The 7,232-nt window shown below is 41.2% G+C and overlaps 1 long non-coding RNA gene across 3 annotated transcripts; it reads left to right on the top strand.

The window, feature by feature from the left end:
• Window positions 1–231: 231 nt before the first annotated feature.
• LOC110472888 (uncharacterized) lies at window positions 232–6,734 on the top strand. Of its 3 annotated transcripts, XR_004147908.2 has the most exons (4): window positions 232–467; window positions 1,244–1,376; window positions 5,735–5,949; window positions 6,435–6,734. It is a non-coding gene; the product is annotated as an uncharacterized LOC110472888 (long non-coding RNA). The 3 variants fall into 3 exon arrangements; XR_002465781.3 differs by lacking the exon at window positions 6,435–6,734 and having other exon boundaries at window positions 5,735–6,037; XR_002465782.3 differs by lacking the exon at window positions 6,435–6,734 and having other exon boundaries at window positions 426–517; window positions 5,735–6,037.
• Window positions 6,735–7,232: the final 498 nt, after the last annotated feature.

Here is a 7,232-nt window from a genome sequence, read left to right as displayed (position 1 = left end):
TTTGTTGCTGGTTTCTGTCTCTTGAGCTAATGCCAAGCTAACTCTAGCAGCAAAATTATCATGCAAAGGCATGTGGTCCATTAAAAATATGAGTCAGAATTGCAGGGTGATGTCACATCAGCTGCCCCTGATGATAGCTATCAAAAGTTAGCACAAGCTTCCAAATCACAAACGCTTTGGCTCTGATCCTATTTTAGTGAATCTGCTTTTACGATTAAACCATCACTCTAATTGGCACTGGAAGAGCATTGGCAGTCTGCTGTGGTTGCCTTCCTTGCAAAGCATGTTTGTGATGCTCATCTCTGAATGATGCATAGTGTCTGCCTGTCTTCAAATATAAAAAAAAAAAAAAAAAAAATTAGAAAAAGAAGGTATGAACAGCAGCTGGCAGATAGACTGGTCAGCAGTGATTCACTCCCTGGCAGCCATGATGAGAGCACCATGAGCTAAATTCAGCCCTGCTGGAGGTGAGCATTTCTCCATTTCCTTTTGTGGCATTGCACCTACGTTACACCAGGTATGAAGCTTGGCTTTCTATGTTTAATAAAATGTGGTAACTGCCTTTCACTGGCTACCAGCTTTTTGACAAGTGCTACACTCTAATTTGGGCAACAGCTTGTTAGGGCAGCTGGAATTGCATTGTACTCCATAGGCAGATAGTGAGGAGAAGTCAGGGTAGGGGAAGGGACAGAGCGAGCAATGTGTCTTGTGTACTTAAATAGCTGGGTTGTCGGAGAAAAAAAACACCCACATGCAGCAGCAAAAACCAACCAATGCCTAGGAGCCAGGGAGAAGGATTTACACACTTTACATTTTCTAATTTCCCTCTGGATAAGAATCATAGACTTTATCCAGCCTTTTAGGTTGTGGAAAAAGGGAGGAATATGGAGTTTTGAATGCACTACCATTGCACATGCCTGCATTACAAAACCTGTCTTTTTTTTCCCCCAAGCACAAATGGTAGATAAAATTTTAAAAATTAGGCTGGCATTGAGTATTGTGACACACGGGGCACTAAATGTTTGGGTGGTTGGTGAATTTCTCAAATAGATTAGAAGTTAGCATGAGGCAAATGAAAACAACCTTCCCCTCCCCCCCACTACTAAATAAAGCGCAGAAGGGAGAAAGGATGGGGGGGCAATCTTAGATATTTCTCCTCCCCTTTTGTTGTCCCCCTCCCCTTTCCCGATATTGATATTGCTCTGCTTTTTGATCTCTGCACTTCTTTGTTTTGGCTTCACAGGTATCAAGGGAAAATGGCTAGCAGTGAGTTCTGTAGCTTTTCCTGCTCTACAGCCCCTCTGGCTTAGCCAGCTGGATCACACTGAATTAGTCAAGTACTTCATTATCTCCCTTCTCTGCACATTTAGCTCCAGGTAATAAAATGCCCAAACAAGAGAGCCAATGCCTTCTGCTGCACTGTCTGTGAAGTTTTGTTGTTTTGGCCAATTCTGCATATCAGCATTGTGCTATGGGAGGGCATCACTTTTCATCCCTTGCCTGCAGTGCTTCCCAATCTCCATTTAGTCACAGCAGTTAGCTAACCATGTAGCTGTTGATAACATAGCACAGTTTTGGAGCCCTTCAGCCTTCAGGAGGTCTGGGATTTCTCTCCCAGTGTGGGCCTACAGGAGGAGAGGCAGCTAGCTGGGAGAGTCAGACCAATTACATGGTGAGGAGGGATGCAGAGCTGTGGATGTGAGAATTGCTCTTATTAGCAGCCAGTGGGGTAGGAGTTTTGCACTAGGGCATTTTCTGCAGTGGTGAACTGCTAGCCAGATATCTAGGTCAGGTAGGGAAAGCCGTAGAACAAAAGTCAGGCAGTTGCTTCGTGCACCCTTCTGTCGTGAGGCACTGTGCTATGCAGACGAAGAGAGGCTTTTATTATTATTGGTGGTGGTTTTATTTTTTCTTCTCCTGACTCATTGCAATATAATGGCAGCTTCTCTTTTTCACTTCTATTCTTCAGAACAAATGCTTAAAATCTATTTTAATGTATTTTTTTAAATACATTCTTCTCCTCCCCCCTGCTCCATGGGATTTTTTCCCCCCTAAGATGACCTTTAGTTAAAGCCATAAACTAGCTTGAGGCAATCTCTGGCAGCTCTGTCATGTGATGGGCAAAATGGGCCATATTTAAATCACATGGAAAAGAACAGAAAGAAAGAATCTAGTTCACCTCTTCAGTGCTTAACCTTATTCACAGTGGTCAGTGCCAAAAATCTCCTAAATGTTCTCTGTTTAGGGGAAGGCATGAGAAAAATACATGCTGAAAAAAAAGTCTACCTTGCATAGAAATCTAAGTTTCAAGAAATCAGTTTCCCCTGTGTGAATAAAAACAAAGGAACTGAAATATGGGAGAAGATATGGAATTTGTTTTTGCAGTCACCTTTCACCCATCCTTGTTCCATCAAGTTCTCCAAATTTCCTGTCTGGGACATTCAGCCCACAGGAAAGTGGGTAGGAAAGAAACATGTGAACCAAATTCCATGCTAAGACACATAGCATTAAAGAAATTCAAATTCAGAGCACTATAAAAGCAAGGAAAAAGCTATATATGCATATTATAAATTTGATTCACAGCCTGCCGAAGCAAACAGCTGACTCTATTGATTTCAGTGATCTGTAGATCAGTCCTTAGTGACAAAGAGAAGGACCTCATAACAAAGGTCCAGACTGCAGCATTTAGATAAAAATATTAACAGCAAAATACTGCTAAATTAATCCAACTTCTTTTGATTATTGATGTCCTACTGTTTTCTGCCTGAAACAACATACACGATGCATCAGTCATTTATAAATTATTCATTCACAGTTATTTTGGCAGCAGCTTCTTTCCATTTATCAACTGATAAACGTACAGGAGATAAGAAGGGTAATTTTACAGCCCCTTGACATTTACCTTTGACACAATTTCCATATTTAATAAGGTAAAATACAAATGACATTTTGGGGATTCCAAAGTCCATGTTATAAAGCTTCACTTTAACTTCTGTATCCATGTCACTTGAGATGAGCAAACCAAGCACATACAAACCTCACATGCACACAAGTCCCTCCGAGCTGGCTTCTCAAGTGTGATTTCAGCAGCCCTGAAATGTGCTTGTTGTGCCACCAAATTGCAGAGCCTGTTCACGGCTGCAGTGGGAAAGATTATGGTTGACTTCAGAGGCTTGGATAACATCCAAAGAGCCACAGCTCTGGGGACTGTTGAAACCATGAGACATAGCCAGGTCAAGAATTTACTGTTGCCTGGCCCTGTTTCTAAAGATCTCATTCATATTCCCACACACAAAGCTCTTGGCCATTTCAGATCTTTGCCCAATATTACTAAAATAGTCATTCCATACGCTCAGTGAAATTACATCTTATGAACCCTGAGGTTAAAAATGGGGAAAATCAGGTTCCAGATATTCAAAAACTACATCTGTCTCACTGTCCATATTTATCTTTGTAAGGTCTTTGTAAGGTCTGCAACCCACTGGGCTGTGGTACCACAGCACATGACATGCGGTTGCCACACACCGGCAGAAGTGTGAGCCACTCCAAGCAAACAGAAAAAAAGTGGAATTACTTCCATCCTAGAAAAGAATGACAGAGCCTTTGAACAGCATCTGTCCTATTTTTCAGTCTAGCCTTTGAGACAATTAAAGACAGACTTATTTTTTTTTAAGAGGAAAATAAAAAAAACACCCACACTATTTAAAACAGCAGAGAAGGAATAAATTATAACTGTACCATTAATCCCAAGACCTACAGAGACTACCAAAATCCTCCACACATGATAAAGTACCAAGAGACCACTGTGAAATTTGTATGCCATTTCTACAAGTCCTATAAGTATTGCACATTATGCATCTAGAAGTAATTACAGCACAGCCAATTAACTGTTGACTTGCTCTTGCCCTGTAATTCTAGACAGTATTCTTTGTGGAGTTGTACTTTCAGGAGCAATATTATACAAGAGACATTAGCCGCCAGTTCATACCTGCACGTACTTCAATAAAACCCACTACTGTTCACGTGAAGGCACTGAGCTCTGCACAATACCTAAAGGACACAAATGGGGAAACTTCCACTGACAAATTAAATCGGCCAGGATAGATTTCAGAAACAAAAAGAAATTTTTGGCGGATGGGATCACAGCATAGTTTGATCACCAATAGCATCCACAAGTGCCATCAAGGGACAGTTATTTAGAGGTCACATAGACCCCAGCCCAAGAGGGGTCTCCTACAAGGTGTTTTTTCTCCACACTGTACTTGAAAAGTCCAGCTAAACAGTCATGTTATGTGATGGATGTTGGAATATGAAAGGTCAATTAGAAGCTGAGTTCTGGTTTTTTTTGTTTGTTTTTTTTTTTGTAAGTGCCAACAGATGAATGTATTCTGCACTTAGGAAAACAGTTCAACAACACCCACTCACTCTCAGAGACACATACAGCTTTCACATTCATGGCTAGGATGGAGGAAGCGGGAGCAAAAGTGGCGAGATGTCCTTTCCGTCATTAAGCCACTATACATGTAATTGAGTTGTTATTACTATTTTTTCCGAAGGAAAACTAACAAAGCAGAACTCTAGAGGTTTGGGTGAAGTGTTAAGGGTTATTCAAAGTGAAATTCTTACATAAAACTTAAAATCTGGGGAGACTTACCATAGTTTTTGTGCTGGTGAAAGCTGCCAGACTGACAACTCTGGAGGCACAGGCCTCTTGCCTCCTCAAGGGAAAGGGAAGTACAGAGAGAACTATGCACCTTTTCTGCAGCAGGGCATTGAGAAATTCAGGTCTAGAGGCACACATTACTGGGCAGGACTGGAAGCAGTAACCAAGGGCTGGAAGATATCACCTGGGTCATCTGAGATGTACAGGTTAGAAGAATCCCCTACAAATCCACAATTTCCCATGTACACTACACAATATGCAACATCTGCAACACTTCTCCCCTCCCTGTACCCCATAATAAACTTCAGAGATCAACTACAAAAGACCAGGTGACTCAGAACAAAATTATCTTTCCCTTAAGTCTCTTCCAGTGTTTTGTCCAGAGAGAGGGGATTTTCAGTCTTAGTACACTATGGTTCATGCCTCCATATTTGTTGGTTTCTTAAGTAACACTTAAGTTTTATTCCAAATATATGGCAAGCCCCAGGGCTCAATTCAGATAAGCATGCTTCTGTTCCGGTGCCAAAGAAAACATCCTTTTTTTTTTTTCTTGCAGCCATCATAAACCAGTCACCCTAGAAAAACCAGCTCTTTGTTCTTGGGGAAACAACAATTGTCAGAATATTTTACATGTAAATGAAACATGGGAGCTCATCTTCCTCTTTTATTTGTCATTGCAAGCTTTCCCCATTTACCATTCTGCTCTGATTTTCCCATTTAGCAGTGTACGGAATCTGCAATAGTGCATATTGTAATATGCAAATTGTATATAGCATTTTGGTGTCAGACACACTGAAATTAAATCAAATGGAAGAAAAAAAAAGAAAGAGTGTAATAAAGGTACCTTTATGGCCTCAAGCTGTAGATAAATTGTGGTCTGTGGTAGTTAAACAACAGCTGTTCAGATTTAAAACAAAATTATGATAAGGATCCCCAGAAGATAACACCTCTTGAGGTAACAGCATTTACCTAAATGCATCTGTTAGTAGCAAACACTGCGACTTAAGACTGTTTATGTGATAGTTTATTCCCATTTGTTTTCCTTCTCCTCCCCCCACTTGTGCTGTTTAGCAGGAACGAACCCTTCCACAGCCATACCGACCTCGGGGGTCTCCGAGCACTTCTCCACCTGCCTGGGAAGGACAGACAGCCTCTCCCAGCTGCCCACAGGTGGAAGCAGGCTGCGAGCCCTCCATGCTGCTAAGTGCAAGGATTATAGAACAGCGAGAAAGCAAATTGCTACAGTTAAAGAAAGAAAACAGCAGGACTAACACATTTTAGTAGGGGTACGTACACCGAGTCTCAGCAATCTTTATACTCTTTGTGAACAGCAGTTCTTTAAGAGCTTTACACCCAATAAAATTTAAACTTTTATATATTTTTTTTCTTCGTTTATTGCACTGGGGGTTTTTATTGCAGACATGTAGCAAGCCACCCATATGGAATTTCAGCAAGTGGCAGCCACGCTCGGCCTGAGCGCTTCAGATCTGCCCAAAATGAGCCTCAGGTTGCCAGCTTCAGGACTGAATTTTTTGCACTGGGTCATTTCATTTCTTACACCCCTTCCCACTCCCTCTTGGCTGTATTGTGTTGCCTATCATGTTAAATAAATATTAAAAAAAAAAAAAAAAAAAAAACAGTGGGGGGGAATCCCAAAAGAAAGAAACAGCAAAGGTTTTTAGCTTCAGTCCCATGGCAGGAAAATAACTGCTGGGGAGGATGGGGAGATTTGAATATCCAACTTACTCTCTTCTCCCATTCCTTTCAACAGCGGATGCAGGCAGTAGCATGGGGCATGCTGGCAGTGTGTGACAGCCCTCCATCCCAGCCACTGCCCACAGGAACACCTACGTGCCCCCCATCTCCTCAGCAAGCACGAGTTCAGCAACAGCAATTCATCATTGGGAGAAACATTAATATTTTACCTTAGTTACCAAGTGCGCCCGTTCAAACTTTTATCTAAAACATTCTTTATCATCTTTTCATTAAGTTCTCAAGAGCTAATGGTTTCTGAGTTCCCGGGGTAAGGATGATGTTCTGAATAATGAAAGCTCATTATTTCTCCACAGAATGCTTGTTAATTCAAATGATGATATTAAAACTATAGTAGCCTTTAGCGCTGGGGTGATTTCTAGCATACTTTATCATGTATCAATATATACTCTGTTTGTCAAAACTGCCCAGGGCTGGGGCTGACATTCTCTCTGGAGGAGTCTAGTGCTTCAAGAGGCACTGAATACACCAAGGTGACAACTTGCAGAGTTTGCGCCTCTAGGAAATGGAAAGATGAAACTTGAAGTGCCATTGTCCCCCTTGATTTCCTTATTAGTATTCATAAAGAGACAGTATCCTCCTCTTTTCCTAGTCCTCACAGGCCTTTCTTTTGAATGAAATAAAAGGCGCACGCACACACAAAAAAAATACACATGCACAAGTTTTACATATAAATCATACCCCTTTGTTGCAATTTAAGGAATTCAAAATGTGTTTCTGGAGTTACAGGTAGGCATGCCTATTGCTTAGCCACAATCAAATATTTAAAAAAGAAAAGGTACCCATTAAAGACAAG

Source organism: Lonchura striata, chromosome 1 (assembly GCF_046129695.1).
Source record: "Lonchura striata isolate bLonStr1 chromosome 1, bLonStr1.mat, whole genome shotgun sequence".
NCBI lineage: Eukaryota > Metazoa > Chordata > Aves > Passeriformes > Estrildidae > Lonchura > Lonchura striata.
The sequence above is the reverse complement of the archived record's forward strand: the minus strand, read 5'-3'. Positions and strand labels throughout refer to the sequence as shown.